Here is a 17,406-nt window from a genome sequence, read left to right on the forward strand (position 1 = left end):
TCAGGAGACGCTGGAGACGATTTTGGACCGCGTTTTGACCCAGATTTTGGCCCAGAAATATAGATTAAAGTCAGAAAACATGCAGAGACTCAACATATGAGATCATACACACAATTTTAGGTTTAGATGTAGTTTTTAGAGAGAGAGAACATCTCTCTCTCTTAGGATATAGGATTAGGATTCCTCTTAAAGGAATTGGGATTTCTTCTTCTTAATTTTCATGTTCAAGATTCCTTTTATCTATTTTCCCAATTTAATCTATGAACTTTTCCATGATAGATTTGATTTCTTTTATTAATGCAATTTAAGGTATTTCAGATATATGACTTTTATATTCTTTGTTCTGGTTGATTAATTGGTGACTCTTGAGTTGTCAAACTCATCGTGATTGATAATTGTTATTTTTGCTGATTGATTTAGATTCCTATAACTCTAGTCTTTCCTTAGGAGTTTACTAGGACTTTAGGTGTTAAATTGATTTATCCACTTGACTTACCTTCATAGTTAGAGGTTGACTTAGTGGGAGGAAAAATATAATTCTCATCACCATTGATAAGGATAACTAGGATAGGACTTCCAGTTTTCATACCTTGGCAGGAGTTTTCTTTGCTATTGATTTATTAATTCCTGCAATTTATTTATCTTGTTCAAACCTTTGAAAACCCCAAAATATATCTTTGCACAACCAATAATAAGAACACCTCCCTGCAATTCCTTGAGAAGACGACCCGAGGTTTAAATACTTCGGTTATCAATTTTATCAGGGGTTTGTTACTTGTGACAACCAAAACATTTGTACGAAAGGATTTTCTGTTGGTTTAGAAGCTATACTTACAACGCGATTATATTTTTAAATTTCTTTACCAATAGAAAACCCGATCGTCAAAATGGCGGCGTTGCCGGGGAATTGCAAACGTGTGACTTATTATTGGTTATTGTAAATATTTTTTTTTTAAATTTTTATCTTATCTCATTTTTTTTTTCAAAAATCATATCTTTTTCAAAATCTTATCTTATCTTTTTCAAAATCTTAACTTATCTTTTTTTCAAAAATCATATCTTTTTCAAAATATTTTCTTTTTGTTAGTTTTTTTTTATTTTCTCCTACTACTATGAACTCTCACCCCTTTGACTATGAGTCTGGTTACAATTATGTTGCAGGAAGAGGAGATTACAACGAGAACATGCATCGATGTTGGGACAATCAAAGATGGGAGGAGCCACAAGGATTCGATCAACCCTCATGGCAACAACCACCTCCAATGGACTATCAACAACCGTTCTGTGATGCATATCAAGGCAATGGCTATGGTGAGCACTCTTTTGATTATCAACAACCACCACCATATGCCTATGAACCCCCTCCTCAACATGACTTTAGACCACCATACTCACAAGCCCCTTTCCGCCATTCACCTCCATATGACCCGAACCCATATCCACCATACCAACCACCCTATGAATCGTCTGAACCATATATAGAGCCACCCCAATTCCACCCCAATTACTCCCAAGAACCACCACCTTAATATACACCATATCCATATCCATCAATCCAAGAGCACTATGATCCTACTTATGATAGCCGAGCACAACAAGAATCAAGGGATCGTCTCAAGGAAACAGTGAAAAAATTTCATGCAACCCTTCGCCAACTGGATCAAGCAATAAATCGATTACCTTCCTGACATTCGGACATTCAAGGAACCCCCATGGCTTCATGTGGAGAATATACTGAAGAACGTGGCATGAAGGAGAAGTTAGAAACTCCGGTAGACAGTGAGCAGCACGATTTGGTATTGGAACAATTAGAAGAAGCTACGCCTGCCATTGAAGAGGAAGAAGTGGTTGAAGACTTAGGAGATGCGGAACCTCCATGGGAAACTCAAGTCACAGAGCCCCCTTCTAAGGAGTTTGAATTTGATGTTGAGGAGGGTGTACAACCTCCAAGGCATATCATGGTTGAAGACTTTGAAGGGGACGATCAAGAGATAGATTCAATCATTAATGGGTGTGTCAATCGGCGTAATTGGGGTTTCACACAAAAAGTTGTGCGGGAGTCCAGATGGCCTCGTGCATTTTGCACGATCCCTAATCGTACGTGCCCATGATGGACGCTCTCGCGTCCCTCCCCTATACGCTCACCAACGCGTCCACGTGTGTGACGCGTTCGCGCCGTGCACCTTGCACGCAGCGCGCCGCCTAATCAGTTTTCTTTTCTTCTCTTTTCAAATCCTATTTCTTTCTTCTAATCCTCCCTCTTCTCTTCTTCATTCTTCTTCAACCTTTTGCACTTTTGTCCCCTCCCTTCTCATCCCTATTCTCTTTCACTTTCTTTTACTTAATTTATTTGCATACTTTCATTCATCTTTTAATTACTGCATTTAATTATTTTTTTTCTTAATTTTCTTTTTAGCATAATTATTTATGGTCTCTTTTTCTTTCTTTTTCATGCATTTTTATGTTGGTGTTGGAACTTTATTTAGGTCTTACACTATTGCTTGTGGATTATTATGGAGTTGTTTGACAATTCATATTAATTGTTTTCGAAATGCTTGCGTGTTCCAATTTTATTCTCCCCCTATCATATTAAACATGCATACTAAGTGTTTGTGAAAAAGCCCATATGGCATTGTGCATTCTTCATTATTCTATCCTTCTACCCTAATGCCTATTTTTTACAAAACCTTTTCCACATTTTATTAATTAATTATAATTGTCAATACCAACGTAATTGTCGGTTTGTTACGAGTAATAATACATTTTTAATTTGTGATGCTTGATCTATGCTACTCATGCCTTTGCCGGCATGATAATAAACATCTTGCATCCAATACTTACCATGCCTTGCTATATTTCCATTGATGAACTGATCACATGGAATCGCAACCATGTTTTTTGTTCACTATTTTTCTTACCTGGGCATTGATTATTACTTGCACTGTCCTTTTTCTTGGACTTACATGCTACTACTCTTTTCCCTTTCAGGATGGCCACCAAAACGGGTAAAGAGAAAGTCTCTAACAAGCCACCAGCGAAGAGTGGAACGAAAGGAGCACCGGCTGAGGAACCACAACCCCCGCCCACCTGCACATCTTTGCATGCACCAAGGACGGTGCAATCTTTATGTATGGGGAGGTCGATACCGATCTCCGTGGGTTAGTACCTTCCTGTCTCAACACCAATATTTAAATTCTCTTTGTTAAATTAGTTGTTGCATTTGCATGTTTGATTACATATTTTCTTGATTTTGTGCATATTTTACCACTTGGTTGAAGTAACATTTTCTTTTTCAAGGAAATTTTTATAGCATTTCACTAATTTAAATTAAAATTTTTGAAAAACTTATTTAAAGAAATATTATTTTGAAACGTGGTTTAGAGCTCGAACACACAAAACCAGTGAGATTTTGAGCCTATTTGATTGGGTGCATTTTATCAACCAATATTTTATTTTTGGTGTGTGTTATTCTCTCTAAAATTATGATCTTTGTCTTTTTTGATTCTATATTTCCATGGTTTAATGTATGCATGCACTTATATGATTGAGGCCTTATTTCACTTAGCTTACATACCCATATGGCCTTACACTTTTATTATCCTTTGCAAACCAATGGTGAGCCTGTTTTACCCCTTTGTTCTTTACTTTAGCTCATCACTAACTCTAAGCAGAAAACAATAATGTCCTTAATTTGAATTCTTGATTAGCTTAGACTAGTGAAAGTGCTCATGAATTAAGTGTGGGGAAAGTAGGTGTGGAAACGTTTGGTTTGGGAATTGAGTATGTTAAACTTTCTGTGAAAATGTGAAAAATGTTGAGAACATGTTTATGAAGCCTATACCTTAATCATATGCATCGGGAAAAACAAAAGAAAAAAATAATAATACAAGAAAATCAAAGAAAAAGAAAAGAAAAAGAGCAAATAAATAAAAAGGGGACAAAATGCCCCAAGTCAAAGTAATAATATCAATGCATATGAGTTGTACTTAAATTTGGGATGCATGAATGTGTGGTAAACATAGTTAATGGGCAGTTAGATCTTGCATTGTAATTACATGGATTGTCTTAAGTAGGTGGGAAAAGTTTAAGTTAATTAAGGATTCAGATTTTAGTCCACTTAACCAAATACAATCCTACCTTGACCTTGACCCCAGTACAACCCTTAAAAGACCTCTTAATTTGTGTATTTGTGCATTAAACTTTTGTTGATTGGTAGAAGAAGAGCAAGCCTTAGAAAGTAAGGTTAGTAGAGAATTGAGAGAATCGAACCTTAAACACCTGAGCGATTAGAGTGCATACACTTCTAGTAAGGGTTTGATGCTCGATTCCTTGTTCCCTGCTTTCATGAGCTATTTTCTTCTTGCAAGTTATCTGTACTTTATTTTGTGATTTGAATTAGTGAAATCCAGTTCATATTTACTGTTGAAAGATTTATTTACTTTTTCACCAAGTAGGTAGAATCATTTTAGCATGTAAGTTGCTTTCACATTCATAGGTTGCATTGCATGAGTCTTGCTTTTCCCTACTCATTTCATTTATCTCCTTAAGATAAGTATGAGGACATGCTAATGTTTAAGTGTTGGGAGGTTGATAAACCACTATTTTATGGTTTATATTATGTTTAATTGAGTGGTTTTTATCAAATTCTTGCCCACTTATTCATATGATTTGCATGATTTTACAATTCCTTCCTAGTTTAGTTCTATGGTTGAAAACTTGCTTCCTAGAGATCTTTTAATTACGTATTTTAATTTTCCTTTATACCATTCGATGTCGTGATCCGTGTGATTAAGTGTTTCAGGCTTCATAGGTCAGGAATGGCTTAGAGAATGGAGAGGAAGCTTGCAAAAAAGGAAGGAGCTCAAGAAATAAAGGAGACAACCAGCGAACAGCGACGCGCACGCATGGCTGACGCGTGCGCCGATTTGGGCAAAATCACAGCGACACGTATACGTGCCTGACGCGTACGCGTGGATTGGAGTCCGTGCAAACGACGCGAGCGCGTGCCTGACGCGCACGCGTGGAGAGGAAAATCGTCAAACGACGCGTATGCGTGACTGACGCGTACGCGTGACATGCGCGATCTGCAGAAAATTTAGGAGACACTGGAGATGATTTTGGATCGCGTTTTGACCCAGATTTCAGCCCAGAAACACAGATTAAAGTCAGGAAAGATACAGAGACTCAACATATGAGATCATACACACAATTTTAGGTTTAGATGTAGTTTTTAGAGAGAGAACCTCTCTCTCTTAGGATTTAGGATTAGGATTCCTCTTAAAGGAATTAGGATTTCTTTTTCTCAACTTTCAGGTTCAATGTTCCTTTTATCTATTTTCCCAATTTAATCTATGAACTTTTCCATGATAGATTTGATTTCTTTTATTAATGCAATTTGAGATATTTTAGATATATGACTTTTATATTCTTGGTTCTAGTTGATTAATTGGTGACTCTTGAGTTGTCAAACTCATCGTGATTGATAATTGTTATTTTTGCTGATTGATTTAGATTCCTATAACTCTAGTCTTTCCTTAGGAGTTGACTAGGACTTTAGGTGTTAAATTGATTTATCCACTTGACTTACCTTCATAGTTAGAGGTTGACTTAGTGGGAGCAAAAATATAATTCTCATCACCATGATAAGGATAACTAGGATAAGACTTCCAGTTTTCATACCTTGACAAGAGTTTTCTTAGCTATTGATTTATTAATTCCTGCAATTTATTTATCTTGTTCAAACCTTTGAAAACCCCAAAATATATCTTTCCACAACCAATAATAAGAACACCTCCCTGCAATTTCTTGAGAAGGCAACCCGAGGTTTAAATACTTTGGTTATCAATTTTATCAGGGGTTTGTTACTTGTGACAACTAAAATGTTTGTACGAAATGATTTTCTGTTGGTTTAGAAGCTATACTTACAACGCGATTATATTTTTAAATTTCTTTACCGATAGAAAACCCGATCGTCAAGCATTCTCTCAAATCTTCTCTATTTTTTTTTCTTCAAAGATCCACCATCCAAAATCTAAGGTTTGATCGATTTAATTAGAGATTTGATTAGACGTTGCTTGCCTCAATCCATTAATCCTCGTGGGAATGATATCCACTCTCCATGGTATTATTTGAACGATCTGGTGTACTTTTCAGTATTCGTGAGTATTAGTTTTCGCTCATCAAGATTTTGGTGCAGTTGTTGACGATTAATTAAGATTGAAAACATACGTCCGGCTAAATCACTAACTTAGATCCTATTTATTTTCTTTTCTTTTATTTTTTGTTTTATTTCCTTTTTTATTTTCTTTATTTTGTTTAATTCTTCTTTCCTTGTTTATTTTTTCTTCTTTATTCTGTAAGGTGCGTTTAATTTTTCTTTGTTTGTGTATAAGAGAATGATGAAGTTGGTTGCTATGGAAGAATCCTATTAAACAATAAACTCATGATTCAACAACTTTTCTTTCTCACAAAACAAGTGAAACTAACGTATATTATTTGTGATTTATGTGGAGGAGCACATAAGAATGAAGGATTTGAGCTATTTTTCCAGTCATTCACCAAGAAATTAAATTACATGGGACACCTTTCAAGACTATAGAATGGCCCGTACTTCCATAGATGGAAGAATCATCGTAATTTTGGTTGGAAGATCAAGAACAAAAATACTTTAACGCTCTATACCAATAGCAAGAAAATTTAATGCAATTCCAGAATCCTCAGGAACCATCACCCTTGAGCTTGCTATGGAGAAACTATCTCAATTCGCTCTTGAGTTTGCTATAGATAGACTATCTCAATCCACTTCTGCATTCATTCAACAAATCGAAAGCTCCATGCAAGAGACATGAGCAAAATTCAAGAATCAAGAAGCTTCCATAAAAAATTTAGAGAAACTTGCGAGCGCGGAAGCATACTTGAATTCATAAGCATGATTGAAAGAGTTTGGTTCTTTGATCTTCATCAACTAAAATTTTCTGTATCGCTGATAGTGCTGAATCACAACTCTTCTAATAGAAAAAGAGCTACGGATGTAGCTTTGATGTGTTGGGGACCAAAAACCTGAAGTCACTATTTATATTCGAGTGTGGCACCCATTAAACCCTAAAAACCAAATAAAATAGTATCTTTAATTTTATTCTCATTTATTTCCAAATCAAAAGTAATAATGACTTATTTAATTCAATATTTATGGAGATCGCCGTTATATAAGTCATTTAATGTGAAATAGCTTAATTTATAATTATAATTAATATATATATATATATATATATATATATATATTGCCCATGAATAGATTAGGAAAAAATAATTTTCTAACAATCTCCCACTTGGGCTATACATATATATATTTTTTTGAGATAATCACATCTTATAAACTTTATGCACATATCTGAATGCTTTAATCATATTAGTGTCGCGATAAAACCACAATGATCACCATACAAATATACTAAATGACATAGATCAAATTTGTATGAGAAAATTCAGAAATTACATGCGAAAATGATCATATGCATGTCTATTTTCAACTGGTCAAACTTTATACCTTTATTAGATCATGAGTCAGAGTGAAAACAAACTAACACTGTAAGAAAAACGCTGAATATTGTCGGATTTACCGTCGGATTTGGCTATAAATTCATAATCGTCAAATATTATCTTCGGACTTGATATTCTGATAGTAACGTCGACTGTAATATTTGGCGGAAAAAAAGAAATTATCGTGCACCCTAGTACCGTCAAATTTATTGGCGGATAAATCCGACGATAACCTTGTTTAGTGAAACACTCCATTTTGGTCACATGAAAAATGCCACCGTCTAATTTTCTGACGGTAATTGTACCCTAAATGTGAACCTTCATCTCTTGTAAATCTTTTTGAATTGCATGATTTAGCCACCACGTGATTTGAATTTTATTCTTTGATTAGGAAATCTCTTGTTGGATGTTGTGCATTTACCTTAATGCATTGTGCTTCTTGCTCATATGCATCCATATGTTTTTGGCTTGAATGCTTCATGCTTCTTTAGTACTTGTTTGGTTGTCTTGACCTACGAGTTTAGAGCATCTCAAGTGCACTAGAATTAGTGAAGTGCATACTTCTCTTGTGACACCGCTTTTCATGTTAGTGTATGTTTTAGACCGCATGCATCCTAGAACACACACATGCTTAATTCATTAATGTCACACTAATTCACTCACTTCATTCTAGTGATTATTACCTCATTCCAACAATATACGCTTCCTTGCTTTTGTACTTTCTCATCTTACGGTGTTATTTTCTATTTTTCATGAATGATGCACCATAAGCAAAGATGGAAGCAGAAAAAAACACGCAGCAACCGGTTGATCCACCAACTAAAAGTGGCAACCCAGAGAGTCGCCATACCCCCTTTCTCATCTTTGAATGCACCGAGGACGGTGCAAACTTTTAAGTGTGGAGAGGTCATCCGACCGTGCGGCGCTTTTGGGTGACAAGTTTCTAATCCCAACACTTTTGCATTTCATTTTTAGGTCTTTTAGAATTTTTACTTGTATTTTCTTATTTTGCATATATATATAATAAGCTTAGTCAAAATCATGATATTTTCCAAGGATTTATTCTATAGGGCATCCCAATTAATTTGAGTGAAAACTTTTCACTGAACTTGCTTGAATTATATCTTGTGGATCATGCTTTGAGCTAAGAACACAAGCTTGTGAGTTTTGAGTCTAATGATGTGGTTACATCTTATAACCACTTATTTCCCTTCATGTGTGCAATTGTTCTCTTTCTATGATTGTGATCTTTGATTTATTTGATTCTTTATGTCCATTATTCCATCTATACATGCATTTATATGATTGAGGTCATCATTTCATTTAGCTCACTTACCCAAATAGCCTACCTTTTACCTACCGTTGTTAGCCAACTTTGAGCCTACGATTAACCTACTTGTTCTTTAATTTAGCACATTACAAGCCTTAAAGTGAAAAACAATAATTGTCCTTTATTTGGATCTTTGATTAGCTTAGGCTAGTGAGTGTGTGCATCATTAAAGTGTGGAAAAACTTGGGACATTGGTTAGAAAAAGGTGTGTGTTGTATTTTTGTTGAAAATATTGGGAATTGGGTACATGCTCATGTGTTAATTAAATGTAAAACCATATATATTGATACTCTTGTATGTACCTTATTGCAAAAAGAAAAAAAAAAGAAAATGAGAAAATAAAAAGAAAAAAATATATATCAAAAGAGAAAAAAAAGGAAAAAAACAAAAAGAAAATAGAAAGAAAAAGAAAAAGAAATAAAAAAGGGGACAAAGTGCCCCAAAGTAAAGTTCAATAAAGTCAATGCATATGAGTTGTGATAAAACGAGAATGCATGAGTATGTGAAAAAGTGAAGAATGGGTAGTTAGGTTAGCTTTGAAATTGTATAGGTTGTTATATAGGTTAGGTGGGAAGTTTAGGTTAATCAAAGATTCAAATCTCAAGCTCACTTGACCATATGCATCCTACCTTGACCCTAACCCCATTACAACCTAAGAAAAGACCTCATGATATATGTATGCATGTATGAAATAATTGTTGATTGTTAGATGAAAAACAAATCTTAGGGGATAATTAAGTGAATCGACCCTAAACACTTGAGCGACTAGAGTACAAACACTTCCGGTGAGGATTCGATTACTCAATTACATGTTTTCACCATGATCATCACTTTTCTTGCAAGTTTATAAAATCTTTAATAACTCAATTCAATTGTGGTTTGGCTTGGTTGTTAATACCTTTCGCCCTTATGCTTATATTGGTCTTCTTGGGAATTGATTTATTTTGACCAAGTACTTGCATCCATTTAGATAGTTGCATCTAGGTAGATTGCATTTAGTTAGTTTATATTTCAATAAATGATAGTACCCTTTACTTCTTTCTTGGTTAAGCATGAGAACATGCTTGGTTTAAGTGTGGGGAGATTTGATGAACCACTATTCCGTGGTACATCGTGTGCTTAATTTAGATGGATTCTATCCACTTTTCCCACATTTATCCAATAAAATAGCATGGTTTCATATTCTTATTATAAATTGTGCTTAAGTGTGAAAAATGCTTTTTAGGCCCTTAATTAGTTAATTTTAATTCACCTTTGATTCCACTAGATGCCTTGATGTGTTTGTTAGTGAATTCAGGTTGAAAGGGCTAAAGATGGATCAAAGGAATGAAGAGAAAAGCATGTAAATGGAGAACTCATGGAAAATCAAGGATTTGGGATGCTGAGATCGACGCGCACGCGCAAAAGACGCGCACGCGTGGAAAAGTGAAGTCGCATGGCGACGCGTACGCATACATTATGCGTACGCGTGGATGGAAAATTGCCAAGCGATACGTACGCGTAACCCACGCATACGCGTCGATGCACGCACGTGACCTCATTAAAGTAAATCCATTGGAGGGCGATTTCTGGGCTTCCCAGGCCCAAATCCAACTCACTTCTGATGCTATTAAACCCAAGGATTGAAGGAGTTAGTTACCAATTATCACATAGTTTAGTTTTAACATGCTTTAGTTAGTTTCTAGAGAGAGAGGCTCTCTCTTCTCTCTAGAATTAGGTTAGAGGTAAATTAGGATTTCTTAGATCTAGGTTTAATTCATGCTTTGATTTACTTTTCCTTTATCAATTCTTGTTCTTCTACCTTTCCTCTCTCTAGTTTTGTACTTTAATTCTTGTAATTCTTCAATTTTATATTGATGCACTCTTGTTCTTCTATTTCTCTTTAATGCAATTTGAATTTGATTCCTTTTATTGTTGATTTAACTTGTTGTGTTAGTTTTTTGCAATTAGTAATTGTAGATCTATATTTCTTGCAATTTGATTTTACTTTTCTTTTATGCCTTCCAAGTGTTTGATAAAATGTTTGGAAGGATGTTAGTGTAGATTTTTCTCCTTTTGCCTTTGGTATAGTAATTAGTGACTCATGAGTTGTCAAACTCTTTTGTTGATTAATAATTGAAAGTTGCTAGTTGATTTGAATTCCACTAAAGCTAGTCTTTCCTTGGGAGTTGACTAGGACTTGAGGAATCAAATTGATTCATCCACTTGACTTTCCTCCATAGTTAGAGGTTAACTAAGTGGGAGTAATGAACAATTGTTGTCACAATTGGGAAAGATAATGAGGATAGGACTTCTAGTTCTCATACCTTGCCAAGAGCTTTTTACATCTGAGTTCATTTACTTTCTTGCCATTTACTGTTCTTGTTCCTTATCCAAAACCCCAAAATATGCACCTCATAACCAATAGCAAGAACACTTCCCTACAATTCCTTTGAGAGACGACCCGAGGTTTAAATACTTCGGTTATTAGATTTATTAGGGGTTTGTTACTTGTGACAAACAAATTTTTGTATGAAAGGATTATTGTTGGTTTAGAAACTATACTTGCAACGAGATTTCATTAGTGAAATTCTTTACCATCAATCCTCTGTTCATCAATCCTCTCCCTCTACTCTGACCATGCCAGCCGTTCATCATGGTCCCTACCTCCAATTATGTGCCTCCGTCCACGGCAATGCCACCGCTTTCTACCGTTCAACAGCTAACATCCATGGCGATGCCACTTCCAGGGATGGATGTCGTGGCCCTCGGAGTCCAGCCACGTAACTGAGGCAGTAGATGATTCCCCGCTACCACCTCCTACCACACGGTTGTGCATTTGGCCTGATGGCAGCACGAGGTAAGTATCACGTTCAATGCTCATCTATTTCCTAATTATTGTTTTCTAGTTTTAATGATTATGATTCCTGTTATTGCTGAAAGTTCCTGAAACATGATTCATGTTTAGTGGATTTAGATTGATTTGGATTGCTGGTTATTGTTTTCAAGTTTTCATGATTATGATTCTTGTTATTGCTGAAAGTTCCTAAAACCCGATTCCTATTTAGTGGATTTAGGTTGATGTGGATTGTTGGTTATTGTTTTCTAGTTTTAATGATTATGATTTCTGTTATTGCTAAAAGTTTATGAAACCTGATTTCTATTTAGTGGATTTAGGTTGATTTGGATTGCTGGTTATCATCTTCTAGTTTTCATGATTATAATTCCTGTTATTGCTGAAAGTTCCTGAAACCTGATTCATGTTTAGTGGATTTAGGTTGATGTGGATTGTTGGGTATTGTTTTCTAGTTTTCATGATTATGATTCATGATTCTTGTTTTCTAGATTAAATAATTAGGGTAGATTCTTGTTTGTAGATTATTGTTAAGTATTTGCTAAACCCGAACGCGTGTACTCAGAAGATGACAAATGTCATCAAGCTGATGTACGACCAACCCTGGCCCAACTACACGAAGATCCCTATTGAGACCAGGAATCACTGATTTGAGAAATGGGTGGTAATTACCATCATCGTTTCTATTTTAAACTTTTTTAGCTAGTTTATATCCTCTATCTTATTTAACTAAATTTAAGGCTTCTTTCTTGCAGTTGCACACTGTTGCACACTCAACGTGTAAGTACATTGTCGGAGTTGAAGAGTTTGATATTGAGCAACCTCGGTGGTACAGAAGCGAGGGAGGTCGGAGGGGTGGGGTATAGGTTGCTAGCACCCATGGGTAATGAAGTTTTCCGGTTTTGACTATTTCGGCTTCTAGGGGACGAGCATGTGCAACTCATGTTCGACATCCATGGGAGGATCATGGCGGAACAAATGATGGAGTTTTCGCCGAGGTTGGAGATATTGGTCATGGTTGTTCTGTACACTCAACCTATGTACAAGACGACCGACCGATGTGCAAAATAGGGCCTAATCAACAGCTACAAACAACATCAATTTAAAGGAGTCATCCAGTCTTATCTCGTTTACAGTGTAAACGAGATATACACGTGTCAAGCTGATGTGTCTTATCTCGTTTACACTGTAAACGAGATATGTGCAAAATTATCTCGTTTACAGTGTAAACGAGATAAGCAAGGGTTACAGATTTCGGTAATATTTCTAAAATTATTTAATTCGGTAATTATTATACTTATTTTACTTATTAAAATAAAAAATCTGCTACATATTGGTTCTATTTTTCTAACCACAAACTAACCGGCAAGTACACCGGATCGTACCAAGTAATACCTCAGGTGAGTGAGAATCGATCTCACGAGGATTGATGGACTAAGCAACAATGGTCGATTAAATTACTTAGTTAGACAAAAAGGAAAGAGTGTTTGGGTCTCAATTGCATTAAACAGTAAATTCAAAAAATTAATAAAGCAAGCAGTAAACAAGTTGTGAATAATATATGAGAAAACAATTAAGGCTTCAGAAATATCTATTTTCCATATTGACTTTTCTTACTAACTATTTTAATCATGCAAGATTTAATTCATGGCAAACTATATGTGACTAAACCCTAATTCCTTAGACCTTTTTAGTTTCCTCTAAAATTCATCAACCGCCAATTCATTGGTCACTTAATTCCAATTAGAGGGTGAAGTTCAATTCTAGTTATATGCCATAGAAATTCTAATTACCCAAATATAAGAGGATTATATGTCACGTATCCCATTAAGTCCAGATAATTAGAAATTTAGGAGAATATGTTTTCAAGTTGTTGTTCAAGTAAAGAGCTTTTCTAAGTTATATAAGAACTCAATTAGAACAAAGGTAATACTTCTGTTCCACCCAAATTCATAAGATAAAGAACGAAAATAATTCTTGAAATATAAATCAGTACATGAATTAAAATAGAAAAATAATAGTATCAATCCATACAATAGACAGAGCTCTTAACCTTAATAGTGGAGTGATGGAGGAAAAATCATCGGTAAAGAATTTCACAAAGATAGTCGCGTTGCAAGTATAGATCTAAACTGACAATCAAACCTCAATCAAATTTAATTTGTTTGTCACTAAAGCAAACCCAATGAAATTAACCGAAGTATTAAATCTCGGGTCGTCTCTCGAGGAATTAGAGGGAAGTGTATTTATTATTGGTTATGAGATTATATCTTTTTGGATTTTTGAAATAAGGAACAAGGAAATATATATTGCAAGAAGAATAAACTAATAATTAAGTAAGCTCTTAGCAAGGAAGGAAAATTAGAAGTCATATCCTAATTATCATTATCAATTGTGATGGTAATTGCCTTTTGCTTTCACTTAGTTAACCTCTAACAATGAAGGTAAGTCAAGTGAGCAAAATCAACTTAGGTTCACAAGTCCTAATCAAAGACAAGATTTAGTGAAGTCTAAGCCAACTAGCAAATCTCAATTATCAATCAACAAAAGACTTTTGATAACTCAAGAGTCTCTAAATAATCAATCCAAGTTAAGAACATTAAAGTCTAATTTGAAACCCTCCCAAGCATTTTATCAAACACTTGGAAGGCACAAAATAAAAGCATAGAAAAGCAATAAGAGAAAACATAATCTAAAACCAACAATTGCAAGAGGGAATAATAACAATAAATTGAAGAAAGAGCAATAAATATGAAATACCTCAACTTGCATTAAAAAGAAATTGAATCTAACATGGAGTTCATAAACCAAATTGGCAACATGAAGTAATCAACAAGGGAAATAAATAAACTAGAATGCTAGAGAAATTAAAAGTAGAAGAGAAACTAAATTGAAACAAGATAGAATTCAGAAATTAGAAAGGAATAAAACTAAGACCTAAAATCTAGAGGAGAGAGCCTCTCTCTCTAGAAAACTACATCTAAAACCTAAAATTATGTTAATGAGAAGTCAATCCCTAATTCTGCTCTACTCCCAGCCTCGAATCTGTGTTTTCGAGCTTGAAATTGGGCCAAAAACAGCCCAAAATTTTCCCCCAATGATTTCTGATATGTACAGCACGTGGCTCCGTCACGCGTACGCGTTGCTTGTCTACCGCACTATCCACGCGTATGCATCACTTAACAGCAAGGCAACTATGACAAATTGCATATCATTTCTAAGCCCCGGATGTTAGCTTTCCAAGGCAACTAGAACTGTCTCATTCGGATATCTGTAGCTCAAGTTATAATCGATTTAATACGAAGAGGTCAGGCTTGACAGCTTTGCAATTCCTTCAATTTCTTGTATTTCTTCCACTTTTGCATGCTTCCCTTCCATCCTCTAAGCCATTCCTGCCCTATAAACCTTGAAAACACTTAGCAAACATATCACGGCATCGAATAGTAATAAGAGAGGATTAAAAATAGCAATTTAGGGCCAAAGAAGCATGTTTTCAATCATAGCACAAAATTAGGAAGGAAAATGTAAAACATGCGAATTCAATGAATAAGTGTGAGAATAATGGATAAAATTCACTAAATTAAGATCAAGATAAACCGTAAAATAGTGGTTTATCAATCTTTCCACACTTAAACATTAGCATGTCCTCATGCTAAGCTCAAGAGAAGCAAAAGAGTGAAGGGAAAATGGTAAGACTTATGCAATGCAATGCAACCTATGTATATGAATACAACTAAATGTAAAATACTTTTTCCTACTTGGTAAAAAGTAAATCAAAATCTCCAAGAACAAATATGAACTGGATTCCACTAATTCAAATCATGAAATAAAGTACAAGTAAACTTTCAAGAAGAAAGCTCGTGAAAGTCGGGAACAAAGAACGAGCATCGAACCCTCACTGGAAATGTATACACTCTAATCGCTCAGGTGTTTAAGGTTCGATTCTCTCAATTCTCTACTAATCTTACTTTCTAAGACTTGCTCTTCTTCTACCAATCAAAAAAAATTAATGCACAAATACACATATCAAGAGGTCTTTTCAAGGGTTGTAATGAGGTTAGGGTCCAAGTAGGAATGCATTTGGTTAAGTGGACTAAAATTCGAATCCTTGATTAACCTAAACTTCTCACCTAACCTAAGACATTCCAAGTCATTACAATGTAAAACCTACTACCCATTGATTATTTTTTTTATTTGTCACAAATTCATGCACCTTAATGTCTTTTGAATACCAATCATATGCATTAATTTAATTATTTTACTTGAGAAATTTTGTCCCCTTTTTATTGCTCTTTTTTTCTCCTTGTTTTTTCTTTTTTTTCAGTGAATTAATGCATATGATTAATGTGCTAGATGCATGAACAAGTGCTCAAATTGTTTTTATATTTTCATATAAGCATATAAAGTACCCAACCTCCTAAACATGTATTCCCCAATTCAATTTCCCCACACTTAATTCATGTGCACCTCACTAGTCTAAACTAACCAAGGATTCAAATTAGGGACAATTATTGTTTTACGCTTAGAGTTAATGATGTGCTAAAATAAAGAACAAATGGGGTAAAATGGCTCAACATGGGGTTGCAAAGGGCAATGATAGGGTAAGGACATATGGATATGTGAGCTATAGTGAAACAAGGCCTCAATCACATAAGTGTATGCATACATCAACCATGGAAATATAGAATCAAGCAAGATATAGATCACAATTTTAGAGAGAACAACACACACCAAAAACAGAATATTGGTTGATAAAATACAACCAATCAATTAGGCTCAAAATCTCACTGGTTTTGTGTATTTAAACTCTAAAACTATGTTCCAAAATGAATATTTTCAAACAAGTTTAACAAAAATTTTGATTTAAATTAGTGAAATGCTATAAAAAAATTTCTTGAAAAATAATTCATCACTTCAATCAAGTAGTGGTAAAATATACACAAAATCTAACAAACATGCAATCAAACATGAAAATGCAACAACTAACAAAGAGAATTAAACATTGGTGTTGAGACAGGAAAGTAACTAACCCACGGAGATCGGTATCGACCTCCCCACACTTAAAGATTGCACCGTCCTCGGTGCATGCAAATATGTGCAAGTGGACGGGTTGCTGTAGATGATGAGCTTTCCTCAAAGAGTGTGTGGCGGGACTCGTTTGTCCCCTATTTAGAAGTGTTCCGTTCCCCTTCTTGGTGGCCATCCTGAAAGTAGAGAAAAAGCAAGAAGAGTAACCCACAAACAAAGATATATAAACAAATAAAATATGGTTGGACTAATGCCAAATAATAATGAGGTTCTCACTACATGATAGCTACAACATGGAATTGAGAAAATAATATGAGCAAATGGCATATCAATAGTGCATGAATTGCAACAATGAGGGAGAGAGAGTGTGGGTAATGAAAGACAATATAACTTCATGTCAATGCAAAGGGAATACAATTGTCATAAAATATTAGCATTGACTTATAAATAACATCACCCAACAATATAAAACAAGTCACTAAACACCAAAATAATGCAAGAAAAATGCAACAGATGAATAAAAAAATTTAACACCAATGAAAAAAGAATAAACTTATAAAAGAAAATAAAAGCATGCACAAAGTTAAAATGCAATGAATTAAAGTATGCAAATGCAAGAAGTAAAAGGGAATAAAAGAGAATAAGGATGAGAAGCTAAAGAAATTTAGAAGAAGAA

This window comes from Arachis hypogaea, chromosome 3 (assembly GCF_003086295.3).
Source record: "Arachis hypogaea cultivar Tifrunner chromosome 3, arahy.Tifrunner.gnm2.J5K5, whole genome shotgun sequence".
NCBI classification, from domain to species: Eukaryota; Viridiplantae; Streptophyta; class Magnoliopsida; order Fabales; family Fabaceae; genus Arachis; species Arachis hypogaea.